Raw genomic sequence first — 15,143 nt, forward strand, 5'->3', positions numbered from 1 at the left:
GAGGCAGGAGAATCGCTTGAACCTGGGAGGCGGAGGTTGCAGTGAGCCAAGATCTCACCACTGCACTCCAGCCTGGGTGACAATAGCAAAACTCCATCTCAAAACAAAAACCAAGAACTCTGCCCATCTCAAAATTCCAAAAAATTTTTTCCTATGCCTTTTTCCTACAAGTTTTATAGTTTTACATTTTGCACTAACTTTCGTGTAAGATGTGACTGAGTTTGAGGCTCAGTTTTTCCCTATGGATCTCCACTTGCTCCAGCACCAGTTGTTGAAAAGTCTATCCTTCTCCATTATATTGCTTGTGTAACCATACTTGTGTGGGGCTTCTTCTGGGTTTTCTATTCTGTTTCATTGATTCATGTGCCAATTCCTCCACCAATACCGCACTGTCATGATTAATGTGGCTATATCGTAAGCTTTAATACTGAATAGAATGATTCCTTCTACTTTGTTCTTCTATCTTAAAATTGCCTTAGCTATTCTAGTTCCTTTGTCATTCTGTATTAATTTGAAACAATTATTGTCTATGTCTGTGAAAAATCTTTGTTGGGATTTTGATAGGAATTGCATTAAACTTAGGTACCAATTTTGGGGAAAATGGGCATTTTTTTTTTTTGAGATGGGGTCTCACTCTGTCACCTGGGTTGGAGTGTAGTGGGGCAATCTCGATTCACTGCCTCCACCTCCCAGGCTCAAGTAATCATCCCACCTCAGCCTCTGAGTAGCTGGGACTACAGGCATGTGCCACCATGCCCAGCTAATTTTTTTTTTTTGGTAGAGATGGGGTTTTGCCATGTTTTCCAGGCTGGTCTTGAACTCCTGAGCTCAGGAGTTCCAGCCACCTTGGCCTCCCAAAGTGCTGGGATTACAGGCGTGAGCCACCATGCCCAGCCTGAAAATGGGCATATTTACTGTGTTGAGCTTTCCAATCCATGAACACAGCATGCCTCTCCATTTATTTAGTCTTTTTTTATTTTATCAGGATTTCGTAATTTCATCATATAGATCCTGTGTAAGTTTTGTTAGGTGTGCACCCACATATTTCCTTTTCTTAGGACTAATTGTAAGTTGTATTGTATTTTAAATGTCAGTTTCTATATGTTTATTGTTAGTATACAGTGTGATTGTTTTGCTTGTTGATCTTTTTTTTTTTTAGAGATGGGGTCTCCCTCTGTTACCCAGGCTGGAGTACAGTGACACAGTCATAGCTTACTGCAACTTTGAACTCCTGGGCTCAAGGGACCCTCCCACGTAGCTGGGACGACAGATGCATGCCACCATCCTTGGCCAACTCTGTTTCGGTAAAGATGGGGTCTTGCTATGTTGCCCAGGCTGGTCTCAAACTCCTGGCCTCAAGCAAGCCTCCTGCCTTAGCCTCTGGAATAGCCAGGATTACAGGTGCAAGCCACCACACCCAGCTCTTTCTTGTTTTTGCTTGTTGATTTTGTATTCAGCAATCTCACTGAGCTCCCTGATGAATTCTAGTTGGCTTTTTTTTTTCTGTAGATTTCTTGGGATATTTTACATAGATAATCATATCATTTACAAATAGGGACAGTTTTATTTTTCCCTTTACAATTGGTATGCTTGTATTCCCTTCCTTGTGTTATGGTGACTAGAACTTTTAGTACTATGTTGAATAAGAATGGTGAGAGAAGGCCGGGTGTGATGGCTCATGCCTGTAATCCCAGCACTTTGGGAGGCCAAGGAGGAGGATCACTTGAGTCCAGGAGTTGGAGACCAGCCTGGGCAATATGGTGAAACCCTGTCCCTACAAAAAACACAAAAATCAGCTGGGCATGGTGGCACACACCTGTGGCCCCAGCTACTTGGGAAGGCTGAGGTGGGAGGATCGCTTGAGCTTGAGAGGTCAAGACTGCAGTGAACTATAATCTCGCCACTGCATTCCAGCCTAGGTGACAGAGTGAGATCCTGTCAAAAAATAATAATAAATAAATAATAAAAATAAAAAATAAAAAAAAAGAAGAAAAGAAAAAGAATGGTGAGAGAAGATATTCTTGCTCCCTATCTTAGGGGGAATAATTCAGTCTTTCACCAATAATGTGATGTTAGCTGTAGGTTTTTTGTAGATGCTCTTTATCAAGTTGAGGGCATTCTCCTCTATTTCTAACTTGCTGAGACTTTTTTTTTTTTTTTGAGATGGAGTCTCGCTCTGTCACCCAGACTGGAGTGCAGTGGCTCAATCTCAGCTCACTGCAACCTCCGCCTCCTGGGTTTGAGCAATTCTCCTGTCTCAGCCTCCTGAGTAGCTGGGACTACAGGTGCCCACCACCACACCTGGCTAATTTTTGTATTTTTAATAGAGACGGGGTTTCACCACATTGGTCAGGCTGGTCTCGAACTCCTGACCTCAGGTGATCCACCCACTTTGGCCTTACAAAGTGCTGGGATTACAGGCATGAGCCACTGCGCCCAGCTGCTGAGACTATTTTTTAAAAAACAAGAATTTGTGTTGGATTTTTTCAGATGTCTTCTCTACATCTACTAATGTGATTGTATAATTTTTCTTCTTAGGTTGTTAATATGGTGGATGATATTGATTGATTGTCAATATTGAACCAATATGCAATATTAAACCAATATTGCATATCTTGAATTAATCTCACTTGGTCATGGTTTATAGCTCTTTTAATACATTGTTGTATTTGGTTTGCTAATATTTTGTTGAGGATTTTTGTGTCTAGGTTCATAAAGGATATTGGTTTGCAGATTTCTTTCTTTCTTTCTTTCTTTCTTTCTTTCTTTCTGTCTCTCTCTCTTTCTTTCTTTCTTTCTTTTTTTCTTTTTTGAGATGAAGTCTCACTCTATCACCCGGGCTGGAGTGCAGTGGCGCGATCTCGGCTCACTGCAATGTCCACCTCCCGGGTTTGAAGTGATTCTCCTGCCTCAGCCTCCCGAGTAGCTGGGATTACAGGTGTGCACCACCACGCCCAACTAATTTTTGTATTTTTAGTAGAGACGGGGTTTCACCATGTTGGTCAGGCTGGTCTCGAACTCCCGACCTCAGGTGATCTGCCCACCTCAGCCTCCCAAACTACCGGGATTACAGGTGTGAGTCACCGCTCCCGGCCAGATTTATTGTTTAATGTTGGCATTGGCTGAGTGCAGTGGCTCATGCCTGTAATCCCAGCACTTTGGGAGGCCGAGGCAGGCGGATCACAAGGTCAGGAGCTTGAGACCAGCCTGACCAACATGGTGAAACCCCGTCTCTGCTAAAAATACAAAAATTAGCCGGGTGTGGTGGCAGGTACCTGTAGTCCCAGTTACTCGGAAGGCTGAGGCAGGAGAATTGCTTGAACTGGGGAGGCGGAGGTTGCAATGAGCCAAGATCTTGCCATTGCACTCCAGCCTGGGCGACAGAGCGCAACTCCGTCTCAAAAAAAAAAAAAAAAGTTGGCATTGCCTGTTTTTGTCTCGGGGTAATTCTAATGTCATAAAAAGTGTTGAGAAATGTTCTCTTCTGTTTTCTATAAGCGATTACGTAAAAGTGCTGTTAATTCTTCTTTAAATGTTTGGTAGAAACCTCCAGTGAAACCATCTAGATTTGGAGATTTCATTTCCTTGAGCTTTTAAATTATAAATTCATTTAAATTTATTTAATGGTCATTCAGATTATTTACTTCATCTTAGTTAAGTTTTGGTAGTTTGGGATATCTGAGGAATTGGTCCATTTTGTCTAAGTCATCAAGTTTATGAGCAGAACGTGTTTTGTAGTATTATTCCCTTATTATCTTTGTAATGTCTTCAGAATCAGCAATGATAAGCCCTATTTTATTTCTGATATTTGTGATTTGTGTCTTTTAATATTTGTCAGTCTTCCTAGAGGATTATAAATGTTATTGAACTTCTTTTTTTTTTGAGACAGAGTCTTACTCAGTCGCCCAGGCTGGAGTGCAGTGGCGCAATCTCGGCTCACTGCAACCTCCGCCTCCCAGGTTCAAATGATTCTTCTGCCTCAGCCTTCCAAGTAGCTGAGATTACAGGTGCCCGCCACCATGCCCAGCTAATTTTTGTATTTTTAGTAGAGACGGGGTTTCACCATGTTGGTCAGGCTGGTCTTGAACTCCTGACCTCAGGTGATCTGCTCATGTTGGCCTCCCAAAGTGCTGGGATTACAGGCATGAGCGAACTTTTTGAATTACCAGTTTATTTATGCTTTTTTTTTTATTTGAGTCAGGGTCTCACTTTGTCGCCCAGGCTGGAGTGCAGTGGCGAAATCTGGCTTGCTGCAGCCTCGACCTCCCAGACTCAAGTGATCCTCCCACCTCAGCCTCCTGAGTAGCTGGGACTACAGGTGTGCACCACCACACCCAGCTAATTTTTTAATTTTTCTGTAGAGACAGGGTCTTACTATGTTGACCAGGATGGTCAAACTCCTGACCTCAAGGGATCCTCCCACCTTGGCCTCCAAAAGTGCTGGGATTACAGGCATGAGCTCAACCTGATTGTGTTTTGAACATCTTCTATAACCTTGCTGATTTATGTCTAGTAGTTGTATAAGATGGGGAGCAGTGGGTATTGATGTTTCCAACTATAATTGTGGATATAAGAATTTCTCCTTTTAGCTCTATCATTTTTTGCTTAATGTATTTTGAGGCTCTGTTGTTTAGTGCATAAATAATTAGGATATTTATGATTTGCTGGTGGATTGATTGGTACTTCTATCATTATGCAATATTTCTCTTTTTCTCTAGTAATTTTCTTTTCTCTGAAGTCTACCTTATCAGGTTTTAATAAAGCCACTTCATTATTTTTCATTAATATTTGCATGGTATAGCTTTTTTTTTTTTTTTTTTTTTTCTTTTTTGAGGCAAGGTCTTGCTCTGTTGCCCAGGCTGGAGTGCCGTGATGTGATTATGGCTCACTGCTGCTTCGACCTCCTGGGCTCAAATGATCCTCCCACCTCAGCCACCTGAGTAGCTGGGACCACAGGTATGCACCACCACACCCGGCTAATTTTTTGATTTTTTTGTAGAGATGAGGTCTGGCTATGTTATCTGGGCTGGTCTTGAACTCCTGGACACAAGCAATCCTCTTGCCTCAGCCTCCCAAAGTGCTGAGATTACAGGTATGAGCCACCCAGCCCGGCTAAATGTCTGTCTTTGAATTGGCGTGTTTAGACCATTTACATTTGAGGCAGTTATTGCTATGTTAACACTTGTGTTTTTCATTTTATTATTTGTTTTCTGTTTGTTTTCTTTGGTTCTTGGTCCTTTGTTTTTCTTGTCTTACTGTAGGTTACTTGAATACTTTTTAGAATTCTATTTTGATTTATTTAATGTTTTCGAGTGTATCTTCTTCCTTGCATAGTTTTCATAGTGATTGTTCTGGGTATTAAAATACGCATGTGTCTCTTAGTCTCTTGTCACAGTCTACTGTGTTTTTTTTTTTTTTTTAGAAGGAGTTTTGCTCTTGTTGCCCAGGCTGGAGTGCAATGGAGCGATCTCGGCTCATGCAACCTCCGCCTCCTCGGGTTTAAGTGATTCTCCTGCCTCAGCCTCCCTAGTAGCTGGGATTACAGGTGCCCACCACCACGCCCAGCTAATTTTTTGTATTTTTAGTAGAGACAGGGTTTCATTATGTTGGCCAGGCTGGTCTCGAACTCCTGACCTCAGGCAATCCACCCATCTCAGCCTCCCAAAATGCAAGGTTTACAGGCGTGAGCCACCACTCCCAGCTCAGTCTACTGTGTCAATAACGGTGTCTTTTTTTTTTTTTTAAATAGTGGTAATCTTCCTGCTATTAACCGTGTCTTTTACTTTCTGTTTTCTGATCCTTTACCATCTGGAGCTTTGCTGACTATGGAGGGGCTGTCCCTTCCAGGCTTCACCAATTCCTAGAGATAGCAGGCAACTTGTCCCTGGGTGTACCTTTCAAATGCAAACCAGCCAATCCAGAGTCCGTAACCCCAACCATCTCTTCTATGGGGCTGTCACATTCTTGGCCACTATCCCCCTGTCCTAACCATGCCAGGGGCAGGCAACTAGAAACTGTCTCTATGCCCCATATGCTGAAATTATTCAAACAAGCTAATCCTAAACCTTCTTACCCTGCATTGCCAGAGACAGAGAGATGGAGATGCATGTTATGGTGTCTTTTTTTTTTTTTTTTGAAACAGAGTCTCGCACTGTTGCCCCAGCTGGAGTGCAGTGGTGCGATCTCGGCTCGCTGCAACCTCCACCTCCCGGGTTCAAGCAATTCTCCTGCTTCAGCCTCCTGAGTAGCTAGGATTACAGGCATGTGACACTACGTCTGGCTGATTTTTTGTATTTTTAGTAGAGATGAGGTTTCACCATGTTTGCCAGGTTATTGTTGAACTCCTGACCTTGTGATCCACCCGCCTCGGCCTCCCAAAGTGCTGGGATTACAGGCGTGAGCCACCATGCCTGGCCTTTTTTCTTTCTTTTTTTTTTTTTGAGGCAGGGTCTCACTCTATTGCCCCGGCTGGAGTGCAGTGACATGATCTCAGCTTACTACAACTTGTGCCTCCCAGGTTCAAGCAGTTCTCCCGCCTCAGCCTCTCTAGTAGGGATTACAGGTGTGTGCCACCATGCCCAGCTAATTTTTTGTACTTTTTAGTAGAGACAGGGTTTCACCATGTTGGCCAGGCTGGTCTTGAACTTCTGATCTCAAGTGATCCACCTGCCTTGGCCTCCCAAAGTGCTGGGATCACAGGCGTGAGCCACCGTGCCTGGCCTGGTGTCTCTCTCTCTTTTTTTTTTTTTTTTTGTGGAGATGGAGTTTCGTTCTTGTGCCCAGGCTGGAGTGCAATGGCGTGATCTTGGCTCACTGCCACCTCTGCCTCTGGGGTTCAAGCGATTATCCTGCCTCAGACTCCTGAGTATCTGGGATTACAGGCGCCTGCCACCATGCCCAGCTAATTTTTTGCATTTTTAGTAGAGATGGGGTTTCACCGTGTTAGCCAGGATTCCTTCCCTCCCTTCCCTCCCTTCCCTCCCTTCCTTCCTTCCCTCCCCACTCTTCCTTCTTTTTTCTTTCCTTCTTTCTCTTTTTCCCTTCCTTTCTTTCTCTTTCTTTCTTTCTTTCCTTCCTTCCTTTCCTTCCTTCCTTCTCTCTCTCTCTTTCTTTTTTCCCTCCCTCCCTCCCTTCTTTCTTTCCTTCCTTCCTTCCTTCCATCCTTCCTTCCTTCCTTCTTTCTTCTTTCCTTCTTTCTAAGGGTCTGGCTCTGTCTCCCAGGCTGGAGTGCAGTGGCGCAATTCCCGCTCACTGCATCCTCCGCCTACTGGGCTCAAGCGATCCTCCCACCTCAGCTTCCTGAGTAGCTGAGACTATAGGTGCATGCCACCATGCCTGGCTAATTTTTGTATTTTTTTTTTTTTTTTGGTAGATGTGGAGGTTTCACCATGTTGCTCAGGCTGGTCTTGAACTCCTGGGCTCAAGCAATTTGCCCACCTTGGCATCCCAAAGTGCTGTGATTACAGGTGTGAGCCACCGTGACCAGCCAAACTATCTTTTCAATGGCAGTTATCTACTGACCTGTTGGCCTTATGGTACCTGAATAAGAAACACCTATTGTCTTCCTTTGTTTAGGCTGCTCTCTCAAAATATCATAGACTGGGTAATTTGTAAACAACAGAAATGTACTGCTTACAATTCTGGAGGCTGGGAAATCCAAGATCAAGGAGGCGGCAGATTCAGTGTCTAATGAGGACTCATTCCTCATGGATGGTGCCTTCTATGTCTTCTCGCAAGGCAGAAGGGGACAACAAGCTCCTTCAGGCCTCTTTTATAAGGTCACATCACTAAATCCTACTTATGAGTGCAGAGCCTTTATAATCTATTCACCTCCTACAGGCCCAACTCTTAATACTATTGCTCTGGAGATTAAGATTTACTGTATGAGTTTTGTATGAATTCAGAATATATATATATATATATATATTTGTTTCTTTCTTTCTTTTTTTGTTTTTTGAGACAGAATCTCACTCTGTCTCCCAGGCTGGAGTGCAGTGGTGCAATCTCGGCTCACTGCTACCTCCGCCTCCTGGGTTCAAGCAATTCTCCTGCCTCAGCCTCCCGAGTAGCTGGGATTACAGGCATGCACCACCACGCCCAGCTAATTTTTGTATTTTTAGTAGAGATGGGGTTTCATCATGTTGGTCAAGGTGGTCTTGAACTCCTGAGCTCAAGTGTTCCACCCACCTCAGCCTCCCAAAGTGCTGGGATTACAGGCGTGAGCCACCACACCTGGCCTCATATTTTAAACCTATAGGTACTAATAATTTCTCACTTTCTGTGAAATGTGGAAACCTCACTTTCATTTAGGTTCTTTACCTAACCCACTTTTAAATATCATTGCTTTAGTATCAAATGGTATTATAATTTTTGTTTCAATCATCAAATATGGTATATAAAACTCATGAGGCAAAGGAGAGTCTATTTTATGCACTCATATTTCTGCTCTTTTAATTGAGCGTTTTTCCTTCCTGATGCTCCAAGAATTTTTCTTCTTTTCCTTTGTTTGTTTGTTTCTTTTTCTTTTTCTTTTTTTTTTTTTTGAGACAGGGTCTCACTCTGTTGTCCAGGCTGGAGTGCAGTGGTGCCATTATAATTCTCTGTAACCTTGAACTCCTGGGCCCAGGTGGTCCTCCTGCCTCAGCCTCTGGAGTTACTGAGACTACAGGAGTGCACCACCATGCCTAGCTAATTTTGAATTTTTTTGTAGAGATGGGGGTCTTGCTATGTTGCTCAGGCTAGTCTCAAACTCCTATCCTCAAGCAATCCTTCAGCCTCAGCCTCCCAAAGTGCTGGGATTACAGGTGTGAGCCACTGCACCTAGCTGAATCTTTCTTTTCTCATTTTCTTTTTCTTTTCTTTTCTTTTTTTTTTTTGAAGAACTTCCTTAGTCAGTTGTTAAGGGTAGGCCTGCTAGCAACAGATTATTAAGTTTTCCTGTCTATGTCTTTATTTCCCTTTTTACCTGACAGTTTCACCAGATATAGAATTTGTAGTTGACAGCTCTTTTCTTTCCAGCACTTTGAAAAATGTTATGCTACTTCCTCCTGACCTCCAGATGAGAAATCTCCTGTCTTTTTTTTTCGTTTTTTTTCCTGCTCAGGAAAGGAAGAATGCTGACATTTAAATTGATGTTCTGCTATGAGTAATGCTTGTTTCTCTCTGGCTGCTTTCATGTTATTTTCATTTTCTTTAGCTTTCAAAAGTTTTTTTTTGTTTGTTTGTTTTTGTTTTTTGAGATGGCGTTTCGCTCTCGTTGCCTAGGCTGGAGTGCAGTGGCGTCATCTTGGCTCACCGCAACCTCCGCCTCCCAGGTTCAAGCGATTCTCCTGCCTCAGCCTCCCGAGTAGCTGGGATTACAGGCATGCACCACCACACCTGGATAATTTTGCATTTTTTGTATAGACAGGGTTTCACCACATTGGTCAGGCTGGTCTTGAACTCCCGACCTCAGGTGATCTGCCCACCTCAGCCTCCCAAAGTGCTGGGATTACAGGCATGAGCCACCACGCCCGGCAAAAGTTTTATTATAATATATCTAGACATGGACTTCTTTGAGTTTATCCTCTTTGAGATTCCCTCTGCTTCTTGGATTTGTAGGTTTGTGTCCTTTGCCAAATTTGGGACATTTCATTCATTATTTCTTCAAATTCTCTTTTGGCCTCATTGCCTTTCTTTTGTTGTGGGACTTCCATGGTATGAATACTGGGTGATATGGTTTGGCTCTGTGTCCTCATCCAATTTTCATGTAGAATTGTAATCCTCACATTTCAGGGGAAGGACCTAGTGGGAGGTGATTGGATCACGTGGGCAGATTTTCCCTATGCTGTTCTCTTGATAACGAGTGAGTTCTCACAAGATCTGATGGTTAAAAAGTGTAGCACTTCCCCTCTTTGCGTGCTCTCTCTCTCTCCTGCCACCATGTAAGACGTGCCTTGCTTCTCCTTCCCCTTCCACCATGATTGAATTGTAAGTTTCCTGAGGCTTCCCCAGTCATTTGGAACTGTGAGTCAATTACACCTCTTTTCTTTATAAATTACCTAGTCTCAGGTTGCTCTTTACAGCAGTGTGAAAATAAGGCTGGGCGTGGTGACTCATGCCTTTAATCCCAGCACTTTGGGAGGCCAAGGCGGGTGGATCACCTGAGGTCAGGAGTTTGACACCAGCCTGACCAACATGGAGAAACCATGTCTCTACTGAAAATACAAAATTAAAAATACAAAAAAATTAGCCGGGCATGGTGGTGGGTGCCTGTAGTCCCAGCTACTCAGGAGGCTGAGGCAGGAGAATGGCATGAACCTGGGAGGCAGAGCTTGCAGTGAGCCGAGATCACGCCACTGCACTCCAGCCTGGGTGAAAGAGCAAGAGTCAAAAAATAAATAAATAAATAAAAATATAAATAAATAAATAAATAATAAAAAAACAAAATTAGCCAGGCATCATGGCGCATGCCTGTAATCCCAGCTACTTGGGAGGCTGAGGCAGGGGAATCACTTGAACCTGGGAGGCAGAGGTTGCGGTGAGCCGAGATCACGCCATTGCACTCCAGTCTAGGCAACAAGAACGAAACACTGTCTCAAAAAAAAAAAGAAAAGAAAAGAAAGAAAAGAAAAAGAAAACGAACGAATGCACTGGGTCTTTTGTTGTTGTCTCATAGGTTTTCGAAGCTCTGTTCAATGTTTTCTGTCAGTTTTCACTCCTTTATTCATATTGGGTGAATTTTACTGATCTGCCTTCAAAAGTTAACTGATTCTATCTTCTGTCTTCTCCATTCTACTATTGAGCCCATCCAGTGAGATTTTTTTTTTTTGAGACGGATTTTCATTCTTGTTGCCCAAGCTGGAGTGTAATGGTGCAGTCTTGGCTCACTGCAACCTCTGCCTCCCAGGTTCAAGTGATTCTCCTGCCTCAGCCTCCCAAGTAGCTGGAATTACAGGCATGTTCCGCTACACCTGGCTAGTTTTTGTATTTCTAGTAGAGACAGGGTTTCACCATGTTGGCCAGGCTGGTCTCGAACTCCTGACCTCAAGTAATCTGCCCACTTCGGCCTGCCAAAGTGCTGGGATTACAGGTGTGAGCCACCACACCAGGCCCCAGTGAGATTTAAAAAAATTTTTTTTAAATTTTGTTGTTGTTAATAGAAATGGGGTCTCACCATTTTCCTCAGGCTAGTCTCTAACACCTGGGCTCCCCACCTTGGCCTCCCAATGCTGGGATTACAGGTGTGACCTACTGCCCCTGGCCGTGGTTTTTATTTCTGTTATTGCACTTTTCAGTTCTATATTTCCATTTTTTTGTATTAATAATTTCTATTTATTTGCTGGGATTTTTCTGTTTCCTTATTTGTTCCAAGAGAATTTGTAGAATTTGTAGTTGATTGCTGAAACTTTTTATGATGGCTGCTTTAAAACCCTTGTCAGATAATTCCATCATCTGAGTCATCTTTAAACAAAAAAAATTTTTTTTTAATTTGCATGTCATCCTTGCACAGGGGCCATGCTAATCTTCTCTGTATCATTCCAGTTTTAGCGTATGTGCTGCCAAAGTGAGCACATCTGAGTCATCTTGATGTTGGCGTGAGTTGGTTATCTTTTCGTATTCAAGTTGTGATTTTCTTGGTTCTTAGTATAATGTGTAATTTTCTATTGTATTCTGGCGATTTGTTTTTAATTAAAATTTTAAAATGGCCAAAAATTGTGTATATATATATATATCTATAGTACAACATAATGTTTTGAAATATATATACACTGCGGAATGGCTAAATTGAGCTAATTAACATGCATTACCTCACATATTTATCATGTTTTTGTGAGAATACTTGAAATCTATTCCCTTAGCAATTTATTTTATTTAATTAATTAATTTATTTATTTTGAGACAGGGTCTCACTTTGTTGCACAAGCTGGTGTGCAGTGGTGCAATCTGGGTTCATCTCAGCCTTGACCTCCCGGGCTCAGGTGATCCTCCCACTTCATCCTCCTGAGTAGCTGGGACTACAGGCACCTGCCACCATGCCCGGCTAATTTTTGTATTTTTTGTGGAGACAGGGTTTCTCCATGTTGTCCAGGCTGGTCTTGAAGTCCTGGGCTCAAGTGGTCCTCCCGCCTCGGCCTCCCAAAGTGCTAGGATTACAGGCATGAGCCACCACACCCGACCAGCAATTTTCAAGAATACAACACCACCAGGCACACGGTGGCTCATGGCTGTAATCCCAGCACATTGGGAGGCCAAAGCAGAAAGATCACTTGAGCCCAGGAGCTTGAGACCAGGCTGGGCAACATAGCAAGAACTCGTCTCTACAAATAAAAAATTAGCTGGGCGTGGTGGTGCACACCTGTGTTCCCAGCTACTCAGGAAGCTGAGGCAGGAGGATCACTTGAGCCCAGGAGACCGAGGCTGTAGTGAGCCGTGATTACGCCACTACACTCCAAAGACACAGGGAGACCCTGTATCTATTTAAAAAAAAAAAGAGTACAATACATTACTCTTAACTATAGTCACTGTGTTGTACAATAGATCTCACTTATTCCTAACTGAAATATTGTATCCTTCACCAACATCTCTCCAACCCCCTTCACCCCCAGCCCCTAGTAACCACCATTCTACTCTCTGCTTCTATGAGTTCAACTTTTTTAGATTCCACACATAAGTGAGACCATGTGATATTTGTCTTTCTGTGCCTGGCTTATTTCCTTATCATACTGTCCTCCAGGTTCATTATATAATTTCCTTTGGTTATGTATCTAGTAGGGAGATTGCTGGATCATATGGTAATTCTATTTAAATTTTTTGTGTGTGTGTGAGATAGGATATTGCCCTCTCCCCCAGGCGGGAGTGCAGTGGCACAATCAATCGCAGCTCACTATAGCCTCCACCTCTTGGGGTCAAGTGATCCTCTTGCCTCAGCCTCCCAAGTAACTGGGATTACAGGCGTGTGCCACCACACCCAGCTAATATTTGTATTTTTTGTAGAGACAGGGTCTTGCTATGTTGCCCAGGCTGGTCTCTACCTCCTGGGCTCAAGTGATACTCCCTCCTTGGCCTCCCAAAGTCCTGGGATTACAGGTGTGAGCTACTGTGCCTGGCCTATTTTTAATTTTTTGAGGTGCATCCTGGTCTATTATGTTAGGAGACTCGGAGTCCTATTTAAGTCTTATTTTAGCAGGCAGTCACTCTATTTAGGTTTATCATGTAGGTTTTGGCCTAGTTTTTCTGCTGTGTTTCTAATGGCGGTTTAGTCTTCAGAGCCTTTGTGGTGTTATTTTTGTCTGTTTGGTCTATCTGGTACCTCTGAGGCTCCCACTTGTCTCTGCTGGTGCTGCCTGAGGAAGCAGGGGAAATTTCTACAGGCCAGGTCTCCACGTCTTTCTTTCTTTCTTTCAGGCCAGATCTCCACGTCTTTCTCTTTCTTTTCTTTCTTTCTTTCTTTCTTTCTTTCTTTCTTTCTTTCTGGCCAGATCTCCACGTCTTTCTCTTTCTTTTCTTTCTTTCTTTCTTTCTTTCTTTCTTTCTTTCTTTCTTTCTTTCTTTCTTTCAGGCCAGATCTCCACGTCTTTCTCTTTCTTTTCTTTCTTTCTTTCTCTTTCTTTCTTTCTCTTTCTTTCTTTCTTTCAGGCCAGATCTCCACGTCTTTCTCTTTCTTTTCTTTCTTTCTTTCTTTCAGGCCAGATCTCCACGTCTTTCTCTTTCTTTTCTTTCTTTCTTTCTCTTTCTTTCTTTCTTTTCTTTTCTTTCTTTCTCAGAGTCTCACTCTGTCACCTGGGATGAAGGAGAGTGGCGTGATAATGGCTCACTGCAGGCTCGACCTCCTGGGCTCAAGTGATCCTCCTGCCTCAGCCTCTCGAGTAGCTGGGATCACAGGCATGTGATGTCACGCCTGGCTAATTTTTAATTTTTGATAGAGGCAAGGTCTCCTCATGTTGCCCAGGCTGGTCTCGAACTCCTGGGCTCAAGCAATAGTCCCGCCTCAGCCTCCCAAAGTGGTAGGATTACAGGAAGGAGCCACTGCGCCCGGCCTCTGGGTGTTTCTTGATGATGGGGCGATGTGATGAGGTCCCCCTACCAGTGCCTTCTGGCTGCCCAGGTGTCTCTGCAGGGAAGCAGAATCCCAGGCCTGCAAAGCCAGTGGGGCTTCCTGGGCCAGGATGCTTGTTGTAGTTGGGTCCCCTTGCTGGTGATGCCTGTTTGCCCCGGTGCCTCTGAGCAGGAGAGGGATTTTCTGAGTCTGGTCACCTGCTGTGGTTATATCATTTCTGCCAGTTTCACCTACTAGTCCCAGGCTTCCTGTTGGGAGAAGGGAGTCTCGGGTCTTCAAGGCACCTAAGGTAAGGGATTGTCCAGGCCTGGCCTCTTGCTATGGCTGTGTCTTTTTGATGCAGTACAGGTTGTCTCTATCCGCCTGGGCAGGATGGGGTCGGGGGGAGGTCCCTTGTTGGGGAGGCTTATCCCTGGCCCTGTGGAGAAGGACAGCACTTTTCATAACCACTTATTGTTAGTGGGTTCCCGATCCACCCCCTCACTGTTGGTGTTGGGTTTACCTCACGTTATCAGAGGGACTTCCCTTTCATCCAGGGGAGGAACTAGCCTATTGGGGCTGCCTTCCATGGCTTGGATCAGGGTCAGGAAATGCTGGGCTTGAGTTGCCTTCTTCTGGTGGGTGGGGGGACATAAGATGCCCTGTAGTAGTGCTGTTTCTCCAGTCTTGGAATCCTAAATGAGTTCACTTTCTTTTTCTTTTTTTTTTTTTTTTGAGATGGAGTTTCACTCTCGTTGCCCAGGCTGGAGTGCAATGGCACGACCTTGGCTTACCGCAACCTCCACCTCCCAGGTTCAAGCGATTCTCCTGCCTCAGCCTCCCGAGTAGCTGGGATTACAGGCATGCGCCACTATTTCTGGCTAATTTTGTATTTTTAGTAGAGATGGGGTTTCTCCATGTTGGTCAGGCTGATCTCAAATTCCCGACCTTAGGTGATCCGCCTGCCTCAGCCTCCCAAAGTGCTGGGATTACAGGGGTAAGCCACTGCACCTGGCCAAGGAGTTCAGTTTCTTCTTGCCGCCATGCATAGTTTCCCTTTGGTTGTCTCTTGTACTATTTCCAGGGTTGATAGTTGTGCTCAGCAGGAAGGAGCAGGGAGAAATAG

At 44.0% G+C, this 15,143-nt stretch overlaps 1 non-coding gene across 1 annotated transcript; it reads right to left on the reverse strand.

Annotated features, from left to right (window-relative positions):
• Nucleotides 1-11,446: 11,446 nt before the first annotated feature.
• On the reverse strand, nucleotides 11,447-11,553 carry LOC112438510 (U6 spliceosomal RNA). The gene has a single exon (XR_003026926.2). It is a non-coding gene; the product is annotated as a U6 spliceosomal RNA (small nuclear RNA).
• Between the last annotated feature and the right edge of the window lie 3,590 nt (nucleotides 11,554-15,143).

The sequence above is a fragment of the Pan paniscus genome, chromosome X (genome assembly GCF_029289425.2).
Source record: "Pan paniscus chromosome X, NHGRI_mPanPan1-v2.0_pri, whole genome shotgun sequence".
NCBI classification, from domain to species: domain Eukaryota; kingdom Metazoa; phylum Chordata; class Mammalia; order Primates; family Hominidae; genus Pan; species Pan paniscus.